The sequence below is a fragment of the Microtus pennsylvanicus genome, chromosome 4 (assembly GCF_037038515.1).
Source record: "Microtus pennsylvanicus isolate mMicPen1 chromosome 4, mMicPen1.hap1, whole genome shotgun sequence".
Taxonomy (NCBI): Eukaryota; Metazoa; Chordata; class Mammalia; order Rodentia; family Cricetidae; genus Microtus; species Microtus pennsylvanicus.
The window spans coordinates 15879560-15895130 of record NC_134582.1 but is presented as its reverse complement, the minus strand read 5'-3'; positions in this window follow the sequence as shown (position 1 = coordinate 15895130).

The following is a 15571-nucleotide window of genomic DNA, read 5'->3' as shown; positions in this document are numbered from 1 at the left end:
TTTGTTGGCAAAGGGTAACCCCTAAACTTGAGTGATTTGTGTTTATGGGATTGGGGAAAGGGTATAAGTTATATTAAGATCGAGGTAACTGTCAAATTGGGAGCGTAGGCCGCAGCCCTTAGCATCTACCCCAGCCCCCAGGCCTGGTCTGGACTCCAAATCCCAGCAGGCTAGGACCTGACCCCTCCCTGGGGGTGGGGTCAGGACCACTTTTCCCCAGGGTATTTAAGTGATCTCCCAAAAGAGGAACACGAGGTCCCTTTTCCTTCCTGCCGGTTTCCTCTTCCGGGCCATCCGAAAGTGCAGAACTCCATTAAACCTGGATATTTCTTAATTTGGCTTGATTGGGAATTTTTGCGTCGGCAGGGAGCTCGCGTTAGGAAATATTCCTAACAGTAACCAGGTAAAGGACATGATTAACAAGGATGGATGTGAATGTTTGTTGAGGGTTTTTTTGTTTGTTTGTTTTATTTAAAGAGGCTCTGATGCATTGAACCCTTGAATGGTTTATGTATGAACAGGGTATGAACAGGTATGACTAGGGTTTTGACACACTTGCTTTGGGTTAAAGTCACCATTCCAGAGTCTGATTTTGCTGGCAGTGTAACAGTATATCGTGTAACTGCTTAGAAACTGCACTGTAAAACAAAACGGGTAAACACACTCTCGATTCCACAAATGGAGATAAAGCAACACAGTTTAATGCTCTGATGTCTCTAAAGCTCCTGGCACATTGGGAGCTCAGTGGTGCCTTCTCATGGGGCGCATATGTGCCTGTATGTTGATATTTGTGTATGTGTGCATCTTCCAATACATTTCTCCCTATTCTGGTCCAGTAGAACCTACTGGTTGTAGAGAGGAAATGCCACAGTTTGCTTCCTATTACATTGATAAACACCATGACCAAAAGCTACACAGGGAGGAAAGGGTTCATCTGACTTACACTCTGCCTGCTTTCTCAAACCACCCAGAACCACCTCCTCAGGGAGCACTGCCTCCACGCCTCCCCCCACGGGTCCTCCCACATCAATCATTAATCAAGGGAATGACACACAGACTTGCCTACTGGCAGGTCTGATGGAAGTTCCTTCTTCCCAGTTTGTGAAAACCTACTCAGCACCATCAAAAGACAAAAGAACCTCAGGCTGTTTGGGGATCCTAAATAGCCATTTGCCTTTAGTCTTTGTGTCTTAGCTTGAATACATATTAAATTTAGCAAACCATTAAACCTCTATCAAGGCTGTAAAATCTGAAAACTCCTGGAAAGATTTGCTGGACTCACTATCCTGGTCACCTGATACTAACATGAATGTGTTTTGTTAACTGTCTTGGTTATAACTGTCCCTTTCCTTCGGCTAAAAAAAGTTCAAACAACCACTTTTATTTTGCAATGGGTCATTTGGGCTAATTTAAAATCCATGTTCTTAGTGTTGTGTAATAGTTCCTGGGGAGACGGGGACACAAGGCTACTCACCCTGGACAGGAAACTGACCGAACAAAGCCGCTACACCGTCAAAGTTCACCTTGGTGAGCTAATGAGTTTATTGAGTTTTTCTTTCAGAACTGTGGGTGAGGAGTTACCTACAGGAGCACGGAAAGCTCAAAAACAACTACATCATCCGTATTCCACCCCAACAGGAGTGATGACTCAAGAGAGTTGTCAAGCTGCCTCAGGGATAGAATGTTCTAACTTGAAGGAAATTTCAACACAATGTGTGGTCACTTACATTTGGCTCAGAATAAGTTATTTTGTCTCTTTTACAGCAAAGTTGTTATGTGAATAATTAGTATATATGTGTAAACATGTATTTTTATATGATTCTTGTTCCTTCTACTCTCCTCCCACCTCTCTTCTCTATTACCTAGCTCAGATTGGCCTTGAACTCTCAATCCTCTTTCCTTCACCTGAGAACTTCTGAGATTACAGGCATGGGTCACCTTGCTCATCTGTGATTCTGTTTCTCATCAAATATGAAGTGAGGGTCGTGAAAAAAAAAAACCCATTTAAAAAGTGCTGATGTATCCATACAGGGTAGCAAACAACACTGTGTGTGTGTGTGTTTCTTCCAATATATTTCTTTCCAAATCACCTTTGCATATTTCTTAGACCTCTGGAGCAATTCTCAAAAAATCTACATACGATCAAAATCCCTTCTTAAGAAGCATAATGTTCCATGAAAGTTTCCAAGTGGAGGAACTATACAATAGTATTACCCAGCTCTACTGCCTTCAAAATAAAACAATACCCAAGCATTTATGATATCCCTAAGGGTATGGTAGCACACATACCAGAGCTATAACCAACAGCTCTCTAATTGGACTTAAGACCCACTCAACAAAATAGAAATTACACCTGGTATTGGAAACCTAGTCAACTACCCAAGAAGTCATGGATCTTGGAGGAAAACCTACAACTGACACTTTACTAAATCAGCATAATTCCTAACTATATTTACCCTTATATCCACAGATAAACATAGGTCTCATCCCTCATCAGAGACACATCTGATGCAAAAGATGTAAACCTTTACAGAAAACCACAACCGGTCCAAATGCTGAGAACACATGACCATGTGGTACCCAGCCTCAACTGATACATCCGCAATTAACTATTGCACCTAAGATTCAGGCTCAGAGATCATAGCAGAAATGAAGTTAGGAAGGTTGTAAGAACAAAAGAAACAGGAAGTTTGATGTGAGATACCATCTAGAAATGTCAGAGAATCAATACCCATGAAGTGTGATCAACTTGGCTGCCTAAGCAAGACCTGAAAAATGATGACACCAATAGACATACTAAGGTGGAACGGGGAAAGCCCATGGGACCTCAACTCCACACAAAGAACTACAGGCAGAAAAGGAATGCTGAGAGTAGAAGTACTCTTGCCAAGAAAGTAGTCAGCCCTGAAATCATACACATATGACTAACATACAGACTGGGAAGGTTGTATTTATATATTTAGGATACATAACCATGTAGACATGAGATGTGCGTGTGTGTGTGTGTGTGTGTGTGTGTGTGTGTGTGTGTGTAAAACAAAAGCAGAGGTATAAGCAGACAAATTTAAACATGAAAGTTTCCTGTCCCAACTCCTTGTTCTCAAATAACCGACTCAGAAGCTGAATATGAATTATAAATGCTCAGTTGATTGCTCAGGCTTGTTACTGGCTAACTCTTACACTTAAATTAATCCATTTCTATCCATCTATGTGTTGCCGCGTGACTCATGGCTTCATCTGTCATCTAGCATGTCTTGCTTCCTGGGCAGCTGGCTGACATCTCTCCTGACTCCGCCCTTCTTCCCATCATTTTCAGTTTGACTTTCCTGTCTCACTTCCTGCCCAGCTACTGACCTGTCAGCTTTTATTAACCAATGAGAGTAATACATATTCACAGCGTACATAGGATTATTCCACAGCCCAAAGGTCATGAATGTGAGAGAGAACATGGCAGGAATGTATGGGAAGAGTTGGAGGAAGGAAAGGGAAAGGAGGAAATGCTGTAATTAGATTTTAATTTCAAAAAGACAATAAAAAAAAACATGCTGCTTCTTCAGTGAATTCTATTTGGCAGATCTTAAAACAGAACCTTGGAATTAAGCTCCTCTTTGGCCATGAGTGTCTCTTGGACTAAAACTCAAGGCTCTAATTACTTGTAAACAACTAGTTTTTTTTTCCTTCCAATTATTCTAGATTGAGAATGATGCAAAGCCCTGAAATAGCCTGGCAGATGAACACGGCTTTTTCAAAGGAGTCCTAGGCTCACTACCATTCAACACGTTGCTTGAGTTAAATGAGCCAGCATTGAAAATCAGCACACACAGGTTATTAGTAAGCTGCATCCATTTCCCTGTCCATGGTCAGACTTGCTGAGTGGCTTTTAATTTAGTGGGAAGATGGACAAGTGGATCCTTGGAAATGCTAATAAGCAAGCATAACGAGCCCCATGAATCACATAGGGGCCCCATATAGTTAATGAATTTTTAAACAAGAATGCATATTCATTCTGTAACTGAACTCCACATATTAGTTAACCAGCGCTTGTGTGTGAGGGGGGATAGAAGTGGTATCTACAAAATGATATCGGTAACTCTCTTGAAGGTGAGAAGTAGCTGACAACTTAAAACAGGTTATTCCACAGCATAATATTATTAGCTCTTTAAAAAAATATTTTATGTGCATTGGTGTGAGGGTATTGGATCCCTTTGAATTGGAGTTACTGACAGTTGTGAGCTGGCGTGTGGGTGCTGGGGATTAAACCTGTGTCCTCTGTAAGAGCAGCTAGTGATCTTAACCACTAAAGCCATCTCTTCAGCTCAATATTAATAGCTCTTGAAAGTAAATACTATCATTCTCATTTTATCAAATATGAAAGAGGGGAGGAGAGGCCGTGTGTGATGTAGTCCCAGCATTTGGGAGGTGGAAGCAAGAGAATCCAGAGTTCAAGGTCGTCCTCAGCAGTAGAAGAGTTTTAAGTCAGACCGGGCTACATGAAATCCTCTCTATGCAAACAAGGGGGTGAGGGATGGGGAGGGGGAAGGGTCTTTGCTTGAGGATATAAATCTAGCAATGGAAGATCCACTTTTCAGAGTTCTCCCCAAGGAAAAAAAATAAGTTATTCTTCTTCATAGAAGACATCAATGTCCCCTGGCTATTTTCCATGGTGCATCACACAGCAAATTCTCTGGAGTGGGAAGAATAAATGTCCCTCAAACATATTAGCAAGCTGTGATGGATAGTTTAAAGCATCTTGACACAAGCTAGGGTCATTTGGGTAATTTCAAATGAGAAAATGGCCACACCACATTGGCCTGTGGGGCAAGCTTGGGGTGCGTTTCCTTGACTGATGATTGATATGAGAAATGCCCAGCATTGGACTTTTCTGTCTAGGCCACCGACCAGCTCTGTCCTGCCGCTCACTCACCAAGTAACCACACAGAGACTTAATATTAATTACACATGCTCTGACAATAGCTTAAGGTTGGTTTTAACTAGCTCTTACAACTTAAATTAACCCATTTCTATTCATCTGTGTGCTGCCCGAGGCTCATTTTACCTAATGTACATACCTTCCATCCTGCTCTCTCTGAGTCTCATGGCATCGCCTCTGCCTCTGCCCTTCTTCTTCCCAGCATTCTCTTAGTCCAATTCTTTTGCCTAACCTTATCCTGCCTAATCATTGGCCAATCAATTTTTTTCTTAACAATGAGAGTAATACATATTCAAAGATTGGCCCACAGCAGCTCAGCCCAGTGGAACTATCTCTTGGCTGAGGATCTCTCTAGGTGCTGTAAGAAAAGAAGTGGAACAAGCTAGAAGGAAAAAGTCAGCAGCATTCCTCCATTGCCCTACATCAGTTCCTGCCTCCAGGTTTCTGACTTGAGCTCCTTCCCTGACTTCCCCGAAGTGATGGGCTGTCACTAGGAAAGGTAAGCTGAAATAAACACCTTCCTCCACAGGCTGCTCCAGGCCATGTTTCTATGACAGCAACAAAAAGGTAACAAAGTAAAATAACATATGTTGCTTTGTTGAGAACTATTTTAGAGAAGAAACATTTTTATTCTGTAAGTCACTTAGTTTTAATTAATAGATTATTGTCTAGGATAATATTAAGGAATAAATACCTTGGGATTGGATTGTATGTATATTTGAGTATCAAGTGGGAAAACTGATGGGGGAGTGTCATATATCAATCTGTTGATTTCATTGGTTAAGCAATAAAGAAACTGCTAGGCCCATTTGATAGGCCCACCCTTAGGTGGGTGGAGTAAACAGAACGGAAGGCTGGGAGAAAGAAGCTGAGTCAGGGAGTCGCCATGATTTTCCCACTCCAGAGAGATGCAGGTTAAAATCATTCCTGGTAAGCCAGCTAGTGGGCTACAGCAGATTATTAGAAATGGGCTAGTCCAGGTGTGAGAGCTAGCCTAGAAGAGGCTAGATAAAAATGGGCCAAGCGGTGTTTAAAAGAATACAGTTTCCGTGTAATTATTTCGAGTAAAGCTAGCCGTGGGGTGCTGGGGACGCAGCCCGCCGCCCTTGTTTCAACAGAAAACAAAATTGTGATTGAAACAATATTCATGGAGGCTTGTGAGGTTAGAGGGCATTTCTAGTGGATCAGAAAAGAGAGCAGACAGCTGTGAGGACTTGCACCTGAGAGAACCAGCTGTTCCTGAGGCTGAGGCAAGAGGATCCCTCCACTTAGGACAACATAATAAGACCACATCTGTTCTTAAAAAAAAAAAATAGTGCTTAGGACATTTCTAAGCACCAAGAGTCAATGCTATAAATTTATCATTATTAAAAGCAATAAACATGTAAACATGAACATTTATTTTACCGAAGTATCGGGCATTTTACCTGTCAGTGACCGATTCACTCCTTGCTTATCAAGCTGGCCCCTCAGGACTGAGGAGGAAACCTAGACGACACTCAACGGCTTTGACACGGAGAACGGAAGAACATCTCTGTGTGTCCCTGCTTTATGCTGCTTGCTGGCTGAGTTGGTTAGAACAACACATTACGACGGGCTGCTCTGGTTTGCTTTTTATGGCTGTGATAAAATGCTGACCAAGAGCAACTTGGGGAGGAAAGGGTTTATCTGGCTTGTACTTCCACATCACCATGCATTCTCTGGGGAAACCAGGGCAGGAGTTCAAAGAAGAAACTGAAGAAGAAACCATGGAGGAGTGTTGATTTCTATCTTGCTTCCCATGGTGTCCTTAGCTTGCTTTCTTACACAACCAGGACCACCTGCCCCACAGCCATGGCCAGAGGCCAATCTGATGGAGTCAATTTCTAAATTAGGATTCCTCCTCCCAACAAGGCTCTACAGTCTGTGTCGAGTTGACACGAACTAACCAGCACGTTGACCACAGGGCCACATGATCAGTGTGAATTGGCACAGGCCCAAAGAACTTGATCTTGTAAGGTTTTTGCCAAGCACAGCGCTTATCAGATGAAAGTGATTCTATTTTCTATAGCTTATTTGATGTTGACGATGCAATTCTGGAATTCTGCCATGCCACTGGCATCTAATGGGTGCAAGTCATATCTTAGGGCTGAACTCCCTGAAACCCATTGCAGGCTGTACCACATAGAATTAATCCTTCCAAAGAGTCCACTGGGCTGAGACAAGGATTTTAGTAGTATCCACGCCACATTGCTTCCAGCCATCCACTTCAGATTAGCGTCCCTCTAGCTACATACATTTCAGTCCTGTGCTTTTAATTATAAACTGGATATATTTTCTATATTTACTCAATAGTTGTACATAGGACATTTTTAGAGACAAGGGGATATAAAGAGGGAACAAGTATTGCTTGTTTTTTCCTGTGGGAATTAATACACTTTAGCTAAAATAATTTTTCCCAGCTAAGAAAGACATTTAAGAAAAATAAACACTCATTCGCAGAGCTTGTTAGTTGCCCTGGGGGTGAAAGAATAACAAGTCTGGAACAATTGAAATCACAGAGAAGCCCAAAACACAAATCATAGAAGACTGAGTGACTGGAAGCAGGCTGTAATTGTGCTAAGGTAACTGCTGTACAATAGGCATTCCCTGCATTCTTCCTGGGCAGCTGCTATCCCAGGCTCTCCACCTGATGCAAGTTTGAGCTGTCCTAGAGAAAACCCCACCCGTGTCCCACTGCACTCTGCCTCTGTGGTTGGCAGTCTCGGGCTTTCAGTGGAATCTGAAAGCGTTCACTGAGGACCATGGGCTCCAGGCCAAGAAACAGCCTGAGACACTGGGTTCTTGCTTTTTGGTTTTGGTTTCCGCCTAGTCAAATGTTGCTCTGACCTTTCTCTGAGGTTCTGTCAGGATCTGGTGAAAAGCCTGCAGAATCATTTTGATGAGTTAGATGGTGCTCAGAAGGGTACGCGCTGGGCGGAGCTCGTGCTGGGAGGACCTGGTTTTGTCGTTTTGGTTGAGGAGGGAAGAAGTAGGATCATCACAGTACAGCTCCTTTGGTATTCGTTTTAAACAGTCTTCGAGGTTTAGTCCTTGAGGAAAGAGCTGGTGTGCTATCAAGTTGTCACAGGCCAGATACACGTTCTTATATGTTACATTTTATGTAACCTAACAGGTCTCTTCAAATGTCAGGCATAGTTACTTATTTGTATTGATTTATTTATTTTAGGCATGATTATTTTATAGGGACTAGAAAATATAAAGAAGCGCTAAGAAGAAAATGGAAATTATTTTAGGGTTTTGTTGCTGTGAAGAGACACTGTAACCATGACAACTCTTAAAAAGAAAAACATTTAATTGGGTGGCTTACAGTTCAGAGGTTTAGTCCATTATCATCATGGTGGGAGATGGTGGCTGCAGGCACACATGATGCTGGAGAAGGGGCTCAGAGTTCTACAGCTTGATCTACAGGCAGGAAAAGGAAACTGTGTGCCACACTGCACATAGCTTGGGCATATGAGACCTCAGGCCTGCCCCCACAGTGACACACTTTCTCCAACAAGGTCATACCTCCTAATAGTGCCACTCCGTATGGGCCAAGTATTCAAACACATGAGTCTTTGGGGGCCATTCCTATTCAATCCATCACAGAAATTATTTCTAATAGTCTATAGCTTGATGCCCAAAGATAATCATTATTTGATACTCTTTCCATAAAGCACAATTTTAAAGGAAAATTTTATTTCACAAAGCATATACATGCACACATTATATATGTACATGCACACACACATGTATGTATGTGTATATATGTGTGTGTGTGTATGTATAAATGTGTGTATATATGTATGTATGTATCCCAGTTGGGCCCTAAATTTATGATTTTTTATTTCCCATTTTCCCAAGTGTCATTGTGCCTGACACAGATTTTTATTAGCACTAATTTTTGTATTTGTAAAGTATATTTCCTAAAGTTTACTCAAACTGTTCTTGAGGGACTGAGGAGATGGCTGAGCGGGCAAAGTCCCTGCTGTGGGAGCCTCAGTTAGGATCCCCAGCATAAAATTTCTTACATTTTCTTAAAACTCCATAAAGTTATGATCTGTTTTTTAATTAGTAAAACCCACATATAAGCACACCAAGGTACATGAAGCCTGTCAGTTCTAACTCCATGATCTCTCAAATTTTCCTGCTTTGCTGCCTATGTGCTGAAATGTTCTGCACCAAAGCCACACTCATGCACTGGTTACCCTTCCAACGCCTGGTCTACTCCCAGAGCAACCACAGTGATATTTCAGTAATATCATTCATAATTATTAGTTTCCTGCTAAGGGGGCTTTAAGGGCTTTTTACAGCCTTTGGAATAGAAGTCAAATCCCTTCGTGGCACGGTCCTCAAACCTTGAAAGCCCTCCCCCCCACGCCACCCTGCTTCTTGTAATACTGATCTTCAGGATCATCTTCCTCTCTCTCTTGGCCACAGCAGCCCGGTATCTTTCCATTTGCTATCGCTATAACGAAATACACGATATAGGCTGCCTGAAGAGAAACAGACATTCCTGTAGATCACAGTTTGGGAACATGAACCTTAGAACCTATCCTGGTGGGCATTCCCTTGGCTGTACCACCTCATAGCAGATGGTGGGAAGCCAGAAGCCCTAGAGGAGCCAGGCTTTAACTTTTTGAAGAACCCATTCATTCACAAAGGCTAACCAGGCTCCAAAGACAAATACCTCAGTGTCTTCCAAGGCCAACTCCCCCAGAGTTATCATAATCTCTCACGTATTGCCGTTTGGTCTTTCTACTCATACGGATATGTAATTATCTTGACTATTTATTGTTGGCCTGTTTTAAACCTCTTTCTCCTACTAGAAAAGTAGGCACCTACTATGTGGGTGCCTCATATGTTCTGTACATTATCAGAACCCACCAAAAACATGTGCGGTAGAAAGTCCACACAAGGGCCCAATACTGCTACCCTAGGGACCAAGCCTCCGACACAGGCACATGGTTGAAAAGTAACCAGAGCGAACTCCCTTTGTGTTCTGAGCCCATGCATGCATACTAAGCGGACTATGGAAATAACAGAGCCTGTCGTGGTGATAATTTGTTTATGCTTTAACAAATAAAGTTTACCTGAAGATCAGAGAAGAAGAGCAGTCAGCCACTAGTTCTTACCTCTACAAAATCCTCAGACTGAATAAGGTATCCTCTACAAGTCCTCAGACTGAATCCTCCACTCCTGTCTCTCCCCACTTTATATTCCCCTCTCTGCCTTGTCATAACCCATCTTGTCTCCACCTCCCTAAGTGCTGGGACTAAAGGGGTGAGCCACCATCACTTGACTCTGTTTCTCTTTTAGACTGATTCAATCTCATGTAGCCCAGGGTGGCCTTGAACTCACAGAGATCCATCTGCCTCTGTTTGCTAAGTGCTGGGACTAAAGGTGTGTGCCACCATTGCCTGGCCTCTATGGCTAACTAGTATCTTAGTTCTGCACTCTGTTCTCCAAGCTTTATTTGTTAAAACAGAATATCACCACAGCCTGTATCTTTGTACTACTCTGAACCAGAAAGCCTGCAAACCAGGAGAGCTGGTGACGTAATGCGCATCCTCATCCGCAAAGGTAGAAGACCAATGCGCAGTTCAGAGGGACAGCAAGGTAGCAAACGGTCCACGCTCAGCCTTCTGGTTGCATGGAGGTCTTCAGTAGATTACCTTGTGTCCCTTGCTGGAGTGTGAACCCACAGGCTTGCATGTTTAAATCAATGGTTTTCAAGTGGTGACACTGTTCCAACAGTCGGGGAACCGTTAGGGAGTGGGGCCTGACTGGAGGAAGCGGGTGCCCGGTGAGGCGGACACTATGGGTTGTAGTTAGGACCTGGTTCTAGCTGGCGTCCTTCAGCCTCATTATTGTCCCTCAGGATATAGTCAGGGGCTGCACATCCTTATCACTATGTCTTCCCCTTCTCAATGGCCTAGCTCTCCTCAAGCGATGAAACAAAGTAAGTCACTTTAATAAGCAACTTCTAAAGTTACTTCTTGTCAGGTGTTCATGCCCAGTAAGGAGAATATAACCAAATCACCCATCGTCCCGGGAGGTAATCAGTGATTGCTTGGTCTACTGATTCTAACGTTAATCTCATCTAGAAATAAACCTAAGAATATGCCCAGAACAATGTTTAACCAAATATCTGGGTTCTGCATGGCCCTGTGGAGTTGACACCTCAAATAACCACATCAGGACCATTTCCTGCCTCTAGACCACCCTAGAGTTTCACACAGTCAGCTTGTTGTTTTTTTCTAAATTCTTTTAGAAATCAGCATCTCAGACTCACCTTGTGAAATTGGGATCTCTCAGATCTCCCCCAGAGTTATCATAATCTCTCATACACTGCAGTTTGATTTACTGTATTTATACTGACATATATATATATATATATATATATATATATATATATATATACCTTGACTTTTATTGTTGCCTTGTTTTTAACCTCTTTCTCCTACTAGAAAAGAAACTATTTTATGTGATGCCTCATACGTTTTGTACAATATCAGAACTCACCAAAAACATGTGCAATGGGTAGTTTTGTTTTTACAATAATGAAGGAATTAGACACCTGGATAATGTCATATCATCATTCATTCATAGGTTTGGGTTTTTTTGTTTCTTGGGTTTTTTTTTTTTGAGACAATGTCTCTCTATGTAGACCTGGATGTTCTGGAACTAACCTTTAAAAGGTCTCCTGAGACAAATCTTTCTTCCATAAGAATTCTAAGCAATAGATGTAGCTAAGTCCTGCTTCAGGAACTGACTCCTATCTGCCCTCTTTTGCTGACTATTTGTAGTGACTGTATGCCAGAAAATAAAGGCTAGGAAGAAAGGACAGTGAACCACCACATGGGAAAGCCCATGGGCACCATCATCACCAAATAACCATGTGGTCACCACACCATGAAAGGGAGCCCACAGACACCATCTTCAACGAGTGATCATGTGAACTCCTTACCATGAAAGGGGTACTCAGGAGAGCATAGCTCAGCATTGCTTCTGTGGAATTCTGAACAAAAATCCTAACTTCAATCAAATCATAAGAAGAGATCAAAGAAATTACCTAACATTCATTCCAAGGAGAATATTAAAAACAAATACATTCTAGGTTAGATTCTGGAGCAGACAGGGGGCATTAATGGAAAAATCCAAAAAAAATCTTAGGTTTATAGTTTTAAAAATGTTGTGTTTATGATGGCTTTTTAGTTTTAAGTATAGACTACAGTGCTATAAGATGCTAACAAACTGAAAAAGGATGATCAAGTTTTATGATAATTCTAGCATCTAGATAATTATAGCTCTTCTCTAAGCATACCCTAAAATAAAAGTTTTCTTTTGCTAGGTGTGGTAGTGCATATTTCTATCCCTAAGAGTTAGGATGCCACGACAGGGGGATAAGAGGTTTGGGGTTCCAAGTCAGACTGAGTTACAAAGCAAGACACTACAACAAAGCACTACCATAACCACCACCAAAAGCAGAGGGTGTTTGCTTTAACAGACGGTAATCACAAGACTCGGAACCTAAATAAACTACACTCTTTAACCTTTACAAAAACAACAACAACAAAAAAAACCCCAGAGGAACACACATATGCTGCTGGCAGTATTCAAAAGTACATAAAAATTTTTGCCTTTTTTTCTGTTAGTAAACATATACATAGAATGATGACCACACCATTTAAAAACAGTTAAGTTTCCCAGGTCTCAACACTTTATTCTCCCTGTCTCCCCACCCCCCTATATAGTGTGTGTGTGTGTGTGTGTGTGTGTGTGTGTGTGTGCAGGTGTGCTCACCCATGCATGCACATGCTGAGGCCCAAGGTAGACACGGCTGTCTTCCTCTACTGCTCTGGACCTTGTTTTCTGAAGGTCTCTCACTGAGCCTAAAGGGATTCCCACTCCCTCACACAGACACACATGTAGACAAAACACCAAGACACATACAAATTAAATAAATAAACAAATAATAAAAGGAGGAGCCAGGTGTAGTGGAGCACACCTTTGGTCCCAGCACTCAAAAGACAGATGCAGTCAGATCTCAAAGTTTCAGGTTCAAGACCAGCATTCTAGGACAGCCAAGGTGACATAGTGAGACTCTGTCTCAAAAAAAAAAAATTAATGTCATATGACCACTGTTATCCAACAGAGAGACAAACATACAGGGATTTTGCCAAATACCACATAACTTTCCTATTAGTTTCCTCTTAATATAACACTTAAACCATCTGTGGAAGATGAACAATGCTTGAGGTTGTCCTCTGACCTCTGCCTGAATGCTGTGGTTCATGTGTGCCTACATTCAAGATTTTATTTTTTAAATGATATATATGAGTGTGTATGTATGTGTGTATGTGTGTGTATATATGTGCATGTGTGTGTATGTGTATGTGTGTGTATATATGTGCATATGTGTGTATGTGTGTATGTATGTGTGTATATATGTGCATGTGTGTGTATGTATGTGTGTGTATATATGTGCATGTGTGTATATGTATGTGTGTATATATGTGCATATGTGTGTATGTGTGTGTATATATGTGTGTGTGTGTGCGTATATATGTGCATATGTGTGTATATATGTGCATGTGTTTGTATGTATGGGTGTATATATGTGCATATGTGTGTATATATGTGCATATGTGTGTATGTGTGTGTATATATGTGCATATGTGTGTATGTATGTGTGTATATATGTGGATGTGTGTGTGTATATGTGCATGTGTGTGTATGTATGTGTGTGTATATATGTGCATATGTGTGTGTGTAGGTATATGATGCAAATGCAAGTGTCCATGGAGGCCAGAGACTTCAGAAAGCTCCGGAACAGAGTGACAGTCACCGAAAGCACTCAGGCCTTTGTCAGAACAGTACACACTGGTACCCTCTGTGTTGTCTCTCCTAACTAGGCTGGTTTCTCTAAGCGTCTGTGTAGTTAGATTCTTTGTAGATTGACCTGGCTATAACAGGTCCCACCCTTTGTGAATTGTGTCATAGTGAGATCTCAGCATATATTTTTTTACAATACTTAACAACTTAATTTAAGTTATATATACAAATATATATATAAGTACAGATGAAAATCTGAGGCCTTTTAAACGTCAATTGAATTGTTGGGTTCTATTAATAAATGACAAAATATATTCAACCAGTTAATTAGTGATTTTACCAGAATTAAATATACTGATGTCCCAGAGACGTGTTTAACAGTGTATACTATTTCAGAACACCAAGTGTGCTTCTTCAAAGCCAGAAAAGACTTGGTGATCTAAAAGAAGTCACTCTTAACCGTGCCGGGCGGTGGTGGCACACCCTTCAATCCCAGCACTCGGGAGGCAGAGGTAGGTGGATCTCTGGGAGTTCGAGGCCAGCCTGGTCTACAATAGCTAGTTCCAGGACAGGCACCAAAGCTACAGAGAAACCCTGTCTCGAAAAAAAAAAAAAGTCACTCTTATTATTTTCTGGAAAATATCTGCTCCCATGGGCCTTTATTTACCACTCAAAACTACAGTGAGGAATTCACGGGTATACTCCTTGACTGGAAGGGGGAAAAAAAAGTAGGTAATTACCTTTACTGCAATCTCATGATGCATTCCTGTTAAAAAGTTTATTGACTTCAGATATGGGAAATATTTTGCCATTGAGCTCTCATTTTTTGTATGGATGCTGTATAATTGGATTCATGGATAAAGACCATTACCTGGTAAAAAGTGTGTTCGTGTGTGTGTGTATGTGTGTGTGTGTATGTGCGTGTGTTCGTGTGTGTGTGTTCGTGTTTGTGCGTGTGTGTGTTCGTGTGTGTGTGTGTGTTCGTGTGTGTGTGTTCGTGTGTGTGTGTATGTGCGTGTGTGTGTGTTCGTGTGTGTGTGTGTTCGTGTGTGTGTGTGTATGCGCGCGCGCGTGTGTGTTCGTGTGTGTGTGTGTATGTGTGTGTGTGTGTTCGTGTGTGTGTGTTCGTGTGTGTGTATGTGCGTGTGTGTGTGTTCGTGTATGTGCGTGTGTGTGTGCGTGTGTGTGCGTGTGTGTGTTCGTGTGTGTGTGTGTTCGTGTGTGTGTGTGTGTGTTCGTGTGTGTGTGTGTTTGTGTGTGTGTGTTCGTGTATGTGCGTGTGTGTGTGTGTGTGTGTGTGTATGCGCGCGCGCGTGTGTGGCGGGGGATACGGTGTTGTTGCTTTCCCCTCCCAGTTGAAAGTGCCGTAATTAGACACTGCAGCTCGGCACCCTGCTGTAAGCTGCAGGTTTAAACCTATCCCTGGCATTGAGAAACCAGAGCATTTCATCCCATGCGGCTCCAGCAACTCCACTTAGCGCGGCCGAACTGCATTAAAGGGTTCTAAGATCCTCTTTGCCTGAGAGGACAAACCTCTTTGATAAAACCACAAAACACATTGCCTACTTGAGTAGGCAAAACTACAGAATGATCCAAGCGGTTACTTTTTGAAAACGCTCAACCAATTACCAGTCAAAAATCCCATTTTGTAGGCACCTCAGCGAGAAATTCGTGCTTAGCTAAGAGGGGGAGACTGAGGAAAGTGAACTTTATAACATTTCTTTGCTTATTATTTATTTAGTAATAATTATTGCCGGGCTGGGAACCAATGCCAGCAGGTTG